This window comes from Oryctolagus cuniculus, chromosome 19 (genome assembly GCF_051225735.1).
Source record: "Oryctolagus cuniculus isolate XC-2025 breed Fujian yellow rabbit chromosome 19, ASM5122573v1, whole genome shotgun sequence".
Taxonomy (NCBI): Eukaryota; Metazoa; Chordata; class Mammalia; order Lagomorpha; family Leporidae; genus Oryctolagus; species Oryctolagus cuniculus.
The window spans coordinates 51523799-51536840 of record NC_142885.1 but is presented as its reverse complement, the minus strand read 5'-3'; the positions used below and the strand labels follow the sequence as shown (position 1 = coordinate 51536840).

The following is a 13042-nucleotide window of genomic DNA, read 5'->3' as shown; positions in this document are numbered from 1 at the left end:
CCTGACTCCAGCTTCCTGCCAAGGCAGACCCTGAGAGGCAGCAGTGACAGCTCATGTAGTTGGATCCCTGCCACTGATGTGAGAGATCTGGATTCAGTTCTGGTCCCCAGCTTTAACCTTGACCTAGCCAGGTCATCGTGGGCATTTGGGGAGTAAACCAGTGGATGGGAATACTATTTGCACCTCAGATAAATAAATTTTTAAAAAATTTTAGAGAGTGAACACCAGTGATGCTCATTAGCATACACAATTGTGATTGGACAACCTGTACCAGTGGGCATGGTCATTCTAAAACACATGCATATGGTGGTTGTAATCCCTCTTCTGCTGTGAAGATCCAGGAGATCCAGGGCCCACACCTACATAGGAAGGTACCCAACGTTTTCTCTCACTTTTCTTTCTTCTATTTTTGCATCTACATCTACTCATAATAGGTACTTAATAGATGTTAGGTTGCCTTCATTTTCCTCTATATTTGTGTATGCTTGAAAGAGCTAGGATTTAGGTTAGAACTTAATGGCTAAGTGGAGGCATCTTAGGAAGCACCTTATTTGGGCATTATCTCAGGATACTAGGTCCATTCTGTGTACTTAGTACTGACCTCAATTTTAACTCAGTGTATTGCATTGTAACGTAATGGGGGGGGGTGTATCTTCTACCTGTTGGTTCTCTCCACAAATGCCTGCAAAAGCCAGAGCTGTACCAAACTGAAGCTAAGAGCCTGTAACTCCATCTGGGTCTCACACATGAGTGGCAGAGAACCAACTACTTGAGTTATCCGTGCTGCCTCCCAGGTGCACAACAGCAGGAAGCTGGAATTGGAAGTGGAGCCAGGTCCTGAACCAGACACTAGGAACTATTTCTGAAGTAAGGGAACTTGTATTCAGATCTGGGCCCTCACCTTCCTAGGTGCATGACCATGAGCAGGCAACGTTTGTGAGACTTGTCTCTCTGAATTAGAAGCTGAGGAAAATCTTCATGCCTATCACCTTGAGAATGAAGCAAAAAATAAAATGTATAAAAGTCCCTCGAGCACTGGAAACATTGAAAGAACATTGCTTTCCTTCTTTCCAAGCCGACTCATCTGTGAACAGGGGCTGAAGACGGGGCTGTGGAGAAGGCACCTGCTCATCCGGCTGGTGCTGCTACAGCTCTACCCCAGGCCTGCCTGGTTTTCCTGCTTCCACCCCAGCAATGGATGAGTGTTGCCTGCTTTTCTCTTTTAGTTGCGTTGAGCATCAGCCTTCCCCAGGTGGTGTCTCTGCGATTAATGACTTCAGAATCACCAGGGCCAGGGCAGGCTGGATTTTCTTGGTTTCTTTTCTGAGTTTGTAATCTTCCCTGTCATCCCTTGACTCTGAAGATTATTAAGCATTCCGCAAGGAAAGCGGTCTCTTGAAAATGGTTCCGAAGCAGCCAAGATTGAGGAAAGCCACTTCCCCTGCATTGCACTCCTGCCCCCTGGCCTGATACCCAGCAAGAGTCACTCCTGACCTTGGGAAAGAGGAGGCAGCTTGCCTTGTTCCAAGCTCAATTATCAGGAGATAACCTCTGAAAGTTGGTTAAATAGGATTTTTCTTTCCTATTTCTTTCTTTCTTTTCATTTTTTTTTTAAAGCTTGGCAGACAAAGGCCTTGCTGGAGACAGCAAGGACAAGTATGTACAATGACAGAGGGGAGCTTTCAGTTCTACTGGGAGGAGAGACTGTGCCTCAACCCACAGATGCACACACTCCACCTCTTCAGAGACAACTTCAAAAGCCTCACTCCAGAGATGTGCTGGGAGACTGTGCGGCCCATTGGTTAGTGTATAATGTCACATTTGCTTTTATCCTTATAAATATTTTAACTCTTCTTTCACTCAGTATCATTGGTTTCAAAGCCAAATTTCTCTCACTTTGTTGTTGGAGCTGAACCTTCTCTCCAGCATCTAGATGATTTTCCTTTCTGTCCAAGGCTTGCATCAAGGTAAAATAATTCTCCCTTTCTCTGCCATTCACAGCCTCTTCCTATTGGGCAGTTCACCGTGAGCTTTCAAACAATTCTTCAATCTTAATGGATGTTTCTATCCCCCTACACTCAAATTCTCAGTTCCAAGCCTTGCTTTTTTTTTATATTCATTTGAGAGTAATATTTTATTTTCCTTCTGCTTTTTATTAGATATGCCTTTTCTTAGATACATTAATTTGATAAACATTGATGCTTTCTCACACTCTGTGCTAAGATATGCAGGTACACATATACATACCAATATGAGTGGATATTCAGATGTAGATTAACAGCTACAGAGATACTATGCAAGAAAGCATGGAGGCCAGCGCCGCGGCTCACTAGGCTAATCCTCCGCCTTGTGGCGCCAGCATACCGGGTTCTAGTCCCGGTTGGGGCGCCGGATTCTGTCCCGGTTGCCCCTCTTCCAGGCCAGCTCTCTGCTGTGGCCCCAGAGGGCAGTGGAGGATGGCCCAGGTGCTTGGGCCCTGCACCCCATGGGAGACCAGGATAAGTACATGGCTCCTGCCATCGGATCAGCGTGATGCGCCAGCTGCGGCGGCCATTGGAGGGTGAACCAACGGCAAAGGGAGACCTTTCTCTCTGTCTCTCTCTCTCACTGTCCACTCTGCCTGTCAAAAAAAAAAAAAAAAAAAGAAAAAAAAAAAAGAAAAACTTGATAGGAACATACTCAAGACTTAGAATGAAGGGGGTTATAGAATTCCTGCCCTTTAGGAGAGACCTAAAATTTTGTATTGCTGTATAAATATGTAATAGGCATTAGCCTATTTATTTAAGTAGAACAGATAACATATACAAAGCTACAGAAACTTATAAGAACAGAGCATTCCTGTTGGTGGAAGAATGGGAATGTGGTGGAGCTGAAGCCCAGGATTTGTCAGAGGAAATGATGGCAGATAGGTGGAAAGAAAGTCAGAGTCATGTTAGAAAAGTATTTTCGGCCAGCGCCGTGGCTCAATAGGCTAATCCTCCACCTAGTGGCGCCGGCACACAGGGTTCTAGTCCCGGTTGGGGCGCCGGATTCTGTCCTGGTTGCCCCTCTTCCAGGCCAGCTCTCTGCTGTGGCCAGGGAGTGCAGTGGAGGATGGCCCAAGTGCTTGGGCCCTGCACCCCATGGGAAACCAGGAGAAGCACCTGGCTCCTGGCTTCGGATCAGCGCGGTGCGCTGGCTGCAGCGCGCCAGCCGTGGTGGCCATTGGAGGGTGAACCAATGGCAAAAGGAAGACCTTTCTCTCTGTCTCTCTCTCTCTCACTATCCACTCTGCCTGAAAAGAAAGAAAGAAAGAAAGAAAGAAAGGAAGGAAGGAAGGAAGGAAGGAAGGAAGGAAGGAAGGAAGGAAGGAAGGAAAGAAAGAAAGAAAGAAAGAAAGAAGGAAAGAAGGAAAGAAGGAAAGAAGGAAAGAAGGAAAGAAGGAAAGAAGGAAAGAAGGAAAGAAGGAAAGAAGGAAAGAAGGAAAGAAAGAAAAGTCTTTTCACATGGGGCTAAACTTTTTACTGTGAATTTTATGGGATGCCCAGAGATTTTCAAGCAAAAGGGTGACTTGTGCAAATCTTTTACTTATTTAGGAGATGATTGTGACAGTGAAGAATAGACCAGCTCAGTAGGAAATTGGATCAGGATATTAATTACCCTTTCAATATGCCAAATCCTGGCCAAAATTTCTGATAAGTGTTTGAAATATGTCAATACAAAATCAATTAACTCGTGTCCTAGAAACCTAAAAAGCAAATGCAGACTTCACACGGAAAGGTCAACAACACGTACGCAAAGTGAGGGCTAAAACAAGTGTACAGTTAATACCAGGTGTAGAGGGCTTTATTTAGGGAAGGCTTGAGGGGCGGGTGTTTGGTATAGCACGTAAGCCACTGCTTGTTACACCTGCATTCCAGCCAGAGTGCCTGAGTTCAAGTCCTGGCTTTACTCTCAATTCCAGCTCTGTCCAAATAAAGCATTTTGGCATCTGAACGTTACTGTAAGTTCTGCCAAATCAGTCTGAGGGAATGGTCAAGAAAGGTCTCTTGACAGATGAGTGGTCACCTAGTAATTGTGGAGGATCACAGATACACTGAAGTATAAGGGAAAGTTATATATTATACAAAGTATATCTCACTCACATCATCATGAAATGCTTGGTCACTCACAGGGCTCAGAGTAAGTCCTGCTGGAAAGAATGTTTGTTCTTTAATGAGCAGCCCATTCATGGCCCATGTTTTAGCAGGGAGAAGGGCCATCCTTCTGTTCAGCTGTAGGTCAAGGTGTTCCTGGGAGGAGTGCCTTCATGTGATCCCTATACATAGAAATAAGAACCAGTCTAAGATTCCAGTCCAGATTAGAAGCTACATTTTACTAACTGGGGTACTACACTCTTTTCACGATTGTTCATTGTGAGAACTACATCTTTTTTGAAAAAAATTTATTATTTTATTTATTTACTTTAGAGGTAGAGTTAAAGACAGAGAGAGGGAGAGACAGAGAAAGGTCTTCCATCCACTGGCTCACTCCCCAGATGGCCACAGTGGCTGCGGCTGGGCTGATTCGAAGCCAGGAGCCAGGAGCTTCTTCCCGGTCTCCCATGCACGTGCAAGGCCCTAAGCACTTGGGCAGTCTTCTACTGCTTTCCCAGACCACAGCAGAGAGCTGGATTGGAAGAGGAGCAGCCGGGACTAGAACCAGTGCCCATGTGGGATGCCAGCGCCACAGGTGGCATCACTAGCTCACTACACCACGCGCTAGTCCCGAGAGCTACATCTTTTTTTTTTTTTTTTAAGATTTTATTTATTTATTTGACAAGTAGAATTACAGACAGTGAGAGGGAGAGACAGAAAGAAAGGTCTTCCTTCCATTGGTTCACTCCCCAGATGGCCCCAACAGCCAGAGCTGCCATGGCCAATCCAAAGCCAGGAGCCCAGGTGCCTCTTTCCGGTCTCCCATGGGGTGCAGGGGCCCAAGGACTTGGGCCTTCTGTTTTCCCGGGTCATAGCAGAGAGCTGGATCTGAAGAGGCGGAGCCAGGACTAAAACCGGTGCCCATATGGGATGCCAGCACCACAGACGGAGGAATAACCTACTGCACCACAGAGCCAGCCTCCCCGAGAACTACATCTTAAGCTAACTCATCTCTAACTTAAGATAGAACAATGGATGGGGCCAAATCCAGGAGCTCAGAACTCGAGTCTCCCACGTGCGTGTCAGGGACCCAAGTAGCAGGGCCATCGTCTCCTGCCTTCCCAAGTGCATCAGTTCTAATGCTGGATTAGAAGTGGAGGAGCCGGGTCTTGAACCAGCACTCTGACATGGAATACAGGTGGTGTCACAAGCAATGGTTTAACTGGGTGTTTAACTCTGTATTGCACAACACCCACCCACTCCCCCTGTACAGTCTTTATTCAAATTCATCTACTGTTAAATTTTGCCACATTTGTGTTTTTACTTTCTGTATCTTATCATTCTATCTCTGTCATTCTTTTATCCTTTGGTCTATCTATCTCTATCATTATATCTCTGTGGGCTATTCCCACATACTAATATAACAATCTTTGATTGTTGTGGTTACAGATGATTTTATTCTCTTTTTAAAGATGAATTTCCTGTAATAAATTTTACTTAGACAATTTAAGGCATTTAATTTGTTTTTGCCAAATTTCTTGGTTACTGAATAAATCAAAAAGAATAATCTTGCTGATATGAGTTAAAACACGTTAAGTAGGAACATGTTTTAACTATTACTGCAGGCACAGTTTAACTTCTGGCAAGTTTATGGTGCTTGGCAGATTGGGAAAGAGCAGAGGTAGAACCCAAATACTGATGGGGAGGATTGGCCTTACATCTCCTTGACTGACCTAAGTATTATTCTGACAGACCACGGAGTCACTTCTCTTTATTTAACAAGTGTGGAGACTGAGGCTGGAAAGACAAAGGCATTTTTCTTAAGTGTCATATACCTTTTTTATGTCTAAGTGTGGCTGTTATCAATCATTCTATCTCTGTCGTTCTTTTATCCTTTGGTCTATCTATCTCTCTATCATTTTATCTCTGGATGTCCAGCTGGTTCTTTTTTTTTTTTGTATTGGGCCTGCCCAGGGCTCTTTGTAGTAGGTGCAGCAAATGCTGGTTGAACTGAGGGAAAGTGCATAAATCTGACTCACCATAAATTATTAGTGGGCCTGCACACGTGGGCTACTGGAAAAGCTGCTGATTAATCCGACCATAATTCCGAGGCAATCGGGCCTCATTAACGTGGGTTGTGGCCTCATTTCCACGGGCACTTCTGGATGGATGACTGTGGCCTGGCAGCAGGAGCGGAGCCTCTGGCCAATGAATTTCCAGGCTTCGTGTGACCTCCACTCCTGGGGAAATTAGGAGGAGCAGTCAGTTTTCTTTCACAACCAGCCCCTCTGCTCACAAAGCAAGTCGTGCCAGGGTTTCTGGCTCTATCAGCAGCTCCCTCAACCTGTGTTCTTCCCAGCCAGCTTCTTTTGCAGTTTCACCAACAAGGGGAAGCCCCGAGGCCTGTTGTGTTTCTGTTCTTTTCCACCAACTGCAGAGGCCAGGGGCAGAGAGTTCTGAGCAAAAGACAAACAGTTATCCTTTTGGACAGAAAACGAGTCCCTTATAGTTCAAAATAAGTGAAGCTTAATTTCCAAAGACAGACATAAATTTAAAAGCACATGTCTCAGAAGCAGAATGACACTGTGTACAAAAGCGTGTGGCTTCTGTCTTCCCATTCTGGCTGGGCGCAAGGAGAGATGTGCTATAATTCCTCACAAGCGTATGGTATTTGTTCTCATTAAATTAAAGAAACATCACGTGGCTCCTTTTTCCTTTTCTGGTCCTCTTTCAGTCTCAGCCCATTTAATGATAGCCAACTTGTTGTCTTCCTCTCCTCCTCTTCTTTCTTCTTCTTTTTTTTAATCGTTTTGAATTCCCTGTTAATTTAAATGGAATTTTGTTTTTGGAGCAGAATCTGTGTGGACGTTACACACGAAGGAAGGTTTGCTCCCACACAAAATCCCTGCTCCAGAATTTCCTCCTTTTTTTAAGAGTTGATGCTTCTGACGCCAGCCAAGGCGATTGTGTCCCTTGGTTTCTAAGTCATCCTGTTGTGTCAGCAGCTTCCATGGAGCTGGTCATTCAAGATGGGTTGCATCTTTTGCCCTGTTTGTCCTTGGTTACGTTGGCCTTTAGACATCCTGATTCTTTTCCTTGGTTGCTTGGATACCATCAGGTTCATGACAACATCCCATGTAACAACTATGCACCTGTTTTATAAATCATAAGGGATGGAGCAAGAGAGCAAGGAGACTGCCACGGATGGGTAAACACGTGCTCCGCCATGCTCAAAGAGCTCCATCTGGCTAATGTACTGGATGATCTGGGCAGGGAGAAGAGGGCCAAGGATTGTCACAACACAGGCTTCGGGAAGTCAACTTGGACAATTTTTAAGCAAAATGAATTTCAGACCAACACTGGTCAAAATTGGTATCCAGAATATTTGCAATTAGCCTGGACTCTTTTGGTTGCCATTGGCAGAAATTCAACTAGATAAGTAGTTTAAACATCAGCTATAAAGACAAAAGCCACAAAAACAGGAAATGAATGGACTTATTTTGCTGCAACGTGAGGTGGGTCACTGACATCGGGATTGGCTGGGTCTAGGTACTCAAATAATAACCTTAGGCTTTGCCTCTACATGTGGTTTGTTCTTAGGCATTCTTATCATCCTAGAGTGTGTTCCCCTACCATGACCCTCATCACTACCATTAATGCTACCACCACCACCACCACCACCAGCGGCAGCAAAAGCGGACTGTGGAGTATAAATATTTATTTTATATATATATATATATATATGTTGTTCCTGAAAATGCACCGCTCAGATGTTCTGCTACAGGAAGCACAATTGGCTGACAGCCCTGTTCTTACTCTTTAGGATCTACCACCATGTTCGTGCTAAAGCCACACTCCCCATGGGTTGCTCCCAGCTTAGGACTGAGTACAGCAAGACTACTGTGGCAAGCCCATTCCTGAAACCCAGGAGACTCTTCTGACAGGTGGCTCTGACATGAGAATGCCTCCACGGGCTTGGCCAGGCTTGTCTTGGAGCTGTGCTGCAGACTCGACTCTGTCTGCCCAATTAGCCTTCCTTGCTTTTCTCCTGTGCAGCATGAGTTCTATATTGTGGTCTACAGGCTCTTCCCACCTTCTCCAGCTCCTGTAACTTTCACTTTCACAGGTATTTTTCCGTTAAATTTCTCACTGGGCTCCTACTTGTCTGAAGCACTGAGCTAATCTAGGAGGTGATCTCAGGAAGCACAGGTGAGGAAATGGGGAAGGTGAAACTGAGACGAGAAGATAGGTAAGGAAACCAAGATGAGAAGTTGGTTACCCTGATGAGCAGGTAACCACTGTGGGCCGTTCTGGGACCTGCTTAGGAGCCATGTGGCGCATGCTCAGGATTCTACTTCCAAGGACAGGGGCACAAGGGAATTTGTTTACTTTCCCCATTCCCCTTGGTTCAAGATTGTCTTAGTGCATCAGCTTTCCTACACTGAGGTTGCAGAGAAGGGTCCTAGGGTAGCAGCGAAAGCCTTCAGAGAAGAAGAGAAATGCAGATGCATGAGGCTGCAGACTTTGAATCACAGCTGTAGGTAAACTGAGGTGGGCCAAGGGGATATGTTGTGAGGCATTGATAGCATCTGCCATACTTGTGAATAAAAGGGAGGCCACTGCTGGCTTACGATATGCCTAGGACAGTAATTCCAAATAATGTTTCTTTTTTAAGAATTTCAAGGGGCAGGCACTGTGGCTCAGCAAGTTAAACTGCAATCTGCAGTGCCAACATTCCAGACGGGCACCAGTTCGAGTCCTGGTTGCTCCACTTCTGATCCAGCTCCCTGCTAATGTGCCTGGTAAAGCATAAGAAGGTGGCTCGGCCAGCGCCACGGCTCACTAGGCTAATCCTCCACCTTGCGGCACTGGCACACCGGGTTCTAGCCCCGGTTGGGGCGCCAGATTCTTTCCCGGTTGCTCCTCTTCCAGGCCAGCTCTCTGCTGTGGCCTGGGAGTGCAGTGGAGGATGGCCCAAGTGCTTGGGCCCTGCACCCCATGGGAGACAAGGAGAAGCACCTGGCTCCTGCCTTCGGATCAGCGCGGTGCGCTGCCCGCAGCGGCCATTGGAGGGTGAACCAATGGCAAAAGGAAGACCTTGCCTGTAAAAAAAAAAAAAAAAAAAAAAAGAAGGTGGCTCAAGTGCTTCGGCCCTTGCACTCATATGGGAGATCTGGATGAAGCTATTAGCTCCTGACTTTGGCCTGGCCCAGCCTTGACTGTTATGGCCATTTGGGGAGTGAACCAGCAGGTGGAAGATCTCTGTCTCTCCCTCTGGCTTTCAAATAAATAATTCTTTAAAAAAAATTTTTTTTTTAGTTGAAGCCTTTGGAATGCCTGTGATTGGCCAAACATGTCACATGACCATTCCTGGTCCAATCACTCTGTCTCTGGGAATGGAGTATTCTTTTTTTTTTTTTTTTTAATTTATTTAGCAGGTAGAGTTATAGACAGTGAGAGAGAGACAGAGACAGAGACAAAGTCTTCCTTCCATTGGTTCACCCCCCCCCCCCCCCCCCGCCAATGGCTGCTATGGCTGGAACCGCGCCGATCCAAAGCCAGGAGCCAGGTGCTTCTTCCTGGTCTCCCACGTGGGTGCAGGGGCCCAAGCACTTGGGCCATCCTCCACTGCCTTCCTGGGCCACAGCAGAGAGCTGGACTGGAAGAGGAGCAACTGGGACTAGAACCCGGTGCCCATATAGGATGCCGGCACCATAGGTGGAGGATCCACCAAGTGAGCCATGGTACCGGCCCCGGGAATGGAGTATTCTAATACCTTGGGTCATATCATGGGGCCACCTCTCGAACTCTTGTCGGTTGGGAGTAGGGGCAGGGATGGTTCCCTCAAAGAGATGTTGATCAAATGACAATCTTGTGACCAGCATAGGACACAGTATTAAGGCTTAGAGGACCGAGGACGATTCTAGGAGGTAGTTCTTTTCAGTGTCCTCTCAGTGCTACAAGATGTCTGCATTACATGGATTCCGGGGCGCTAAGTTCACCCCAAAGCACATCGGAAACAATGATCAGACGTCCCTTACTGGAGAGAGATTGGCTCTCTGCAGCCTCCACGCTGAGTTTTCATGTGTGGAGCCTTCATCAGCTGCGTCCTCATGGGCTCAGGACGTGCTCATTGTTAGATCCTGGCATTGCTGGCATCTCACGAGGCCTTTCTCCTACTGCCTTCCACACTTTGCTTCAGCCAGGAGCACAGGCCATGTTTGTGTTTGGTTTGGGATGTGGCCTCTGCCCAGCACCCTGCGGTGGGAGCCAGGAGAAGTGTACAATTAGCAATTAACAGCTTTATCTCTACTCACATGTAAGAGACATAATTAGCCGGTTCCATCTGTTACTGATACCTGGTGGAGTCAGCCATTCACACCTCAGCCAGATATTGCAAGGAGTGGGAGGGCCTGAAAAGGAAACATTTCAAAAATAACTCACATTTTGTTGTCTCAGACATCTTGCCCCTGAGGAGTCAGTCTCCAACTTTGTTTTCCTCAGGTGTGTGCAGTTTGCTGTCAGTTGGCAAGGAAAGGTGTGAGTTAAGGAATATGGAAGTTGGAGGAGTGTGTGATTTGTCCAGAATCTGAGAACTTCAATTAAAAAAATATTTTATTTATTTGAAAGGTAGATAGGTAGGTAGGTAGATGGGTAGGTAGGTAGATGGGTAGGTAGGTAGGTAGGTAGGTAGACAGACAGATAATCTCCTAACCTCTTGTTCACTCCTTAAATGCCCACAACAGCCAGGGCTAACCCGAGCTGAAGCCAGGAGGCAGGAAGTCAATCCAGTTCTACCATGTGGGTGTAAGGGATGCAATTACTTAGGCCATCATCTGCTGCCTCCCAGAGTACTCATTAGCAGGAAGCCAGAATTAGTGGTGGAGCTGAGACCTGAAACCAGGGCATTCCAATAGGAGCGTCCCAAGAACTGCCTTAACCATACCATGTGCTCACCTTGAGAATTTTATAGACACAAGTCTTAGTGTATGTTATGGCAATCATGGGTTGCTGTCCTAACTGAGGTCACATAGCAATAGAGGAGCCCAGATACTGATGTGGGAAATACAAGGAGTCTCCAACAAGTTCATGAAAAATGTGTATTATGAAAAAACTAGGGGCTGGCGATGTGGCACAGTGGGTTAACACCCTGGCCTGAAGCACTGGCATCCCATATGGGCATCGGTTCAGGACCTGACTGCTCCACTTCTGATCCAGCTCTCCGCTATGGCCTGGGAAAGCAATAGAAGATGGCCCAAGTCCTTGGGCCCCTGCACCCATGTGGGAGACCTGGAATAAACTCCTGGCTCCTGGCTTCAGATTGGCACAGCTCCAGCCATTGCAGCCATTTGGGGAGTGAACCATCGGATGGAAGACCTCTCTTTCTCTGCCTCTCCTCTTTCTGTGTAATTCTGACTCTCAAATAAATAAATAAATAAATATATAAAAAGAAAAAACTATGCAAGGATTTCAAACTTTTCTTGCATCAAAACAAATTATCTTTTCATATCATCTTTCCATGAAATTTTGGAAATACCCTCATATTTTCAGAGGGCAAGTTCAGTTTTGGAGGGACCAGAAAGAAAGCCAACAGTTGCTTAAGTAAATGGCTTGTCCAAAGTCACATAGCTAGGTAGCAGATGAGCCAGGATTTGCACCTAAAACTGTCCAGCTCCAAAGTCTGCTGGCTGCAGTTTCCCGGACATCAGGGTCTCCCAAGAATGAGGCCAGGACAACTCTTATTTTTTGAGGTCAAAACAGTCATGCAAAAATGAGGTATTTAAAAGGAAATATTTCTATTTACATAATTAATGCTTTTAATGTAGAAAGGTATGATGTAATATAGTTGGACAGTTCACAAGATAATTACAGGATTCATGAAATAATTAATTCCTAGTGCCCTCAAAGTGGGCTGGATGAGGACCATGTATTGTCAGGATCTTGACAGGACAATATGACATTCTCAGAATAAGATTGTCCAAGAAGACTATATTTACAAAGAGATTATCTACAGATGTTGGGGTGTAGGGGAACCACAAAAAACAGTTAAAAAGTGCAGTTAACTGAGCTCATAGTGGCTGGTCATTACCACCTGCAGCAGAACGAGAGAGAATTGTGAAGAGCAAGCTGTCTGGGTGCAGCATTGACAGATCAGGGGCCACAGTGTATGGTGAGCTCAAAGAGAAGCAACAGGGTAGGGAAGGAGGGGACACAGGCCCTGTCCTCACAATCTACCCTCTTTCTGACTTCCTACTAGAAAGTCTCTTTCAATTCCCCGTTGGCAGTACCAACCAGAAACTGGAGGGGATGGGCAGGGCTGGGAACATGGGTGATGAATGAGGCATTTAGTAATCAGCATTCAAGGAGGTCTAACTTTCAGGATAGGGCTTAGAGCATCTGCCCAGCCCTGAAGATGAGGGCCTCCTTAAATGTTGCACCTTCAGGACCTCACGGGCCCTACCTTTGTGCCCGCCTTGAACCTGGGTCTGTACACAGCTTAGCCTTTAGCAGTCACAGTTGGCTGGGAAAGAAGAGAGTGGGTATGGAGGAGAATCATAAGGCACCCAGCACAACAAGAAGTTTAAAATCACAAGATAAACAGTCTTCCCTTCCTTCATATTCATTCCTTTCAGCGACTGTATTATAATAATCCCCTTTGGAGACAGCACCCAGAGTCTAAATAGGGAAGCTTCAGGACCCCTCCTTCTCACTCTGTGCCAAGTCTCAGTGGACCTTCCCTTTAGGGACACAGGTAACTAGAGATAAAAAAGAGCTTCCCCACTGCCTGCCCCTTTGGCTTGTACTGCCTCCAGGCATGCACATTCCCAGTTCTGCACTCCTTCCAGGCTTCCAGAACATTTATCTTCCCTTTCAACCCAACTCAGTCACTGGCTCTCCTGCTGGCTTTTGCTCCAGCTCTGTTCCTT

The 13042-nt window shown here is 46.1% G+C and overlaps 1 long non-coding RNA gene across 3 annotated transcripts in view; it reads left to right on the top strand.

The window, feature by feature from the left end:
• LOC149120593 (uncharacterized) overlaps positions 1–13042 on the top strand; it is a 258624-nt gene that overhangs the window by 108213 nt on the left and 137369 nt on the right. The window lies entirely within an intron of this gene.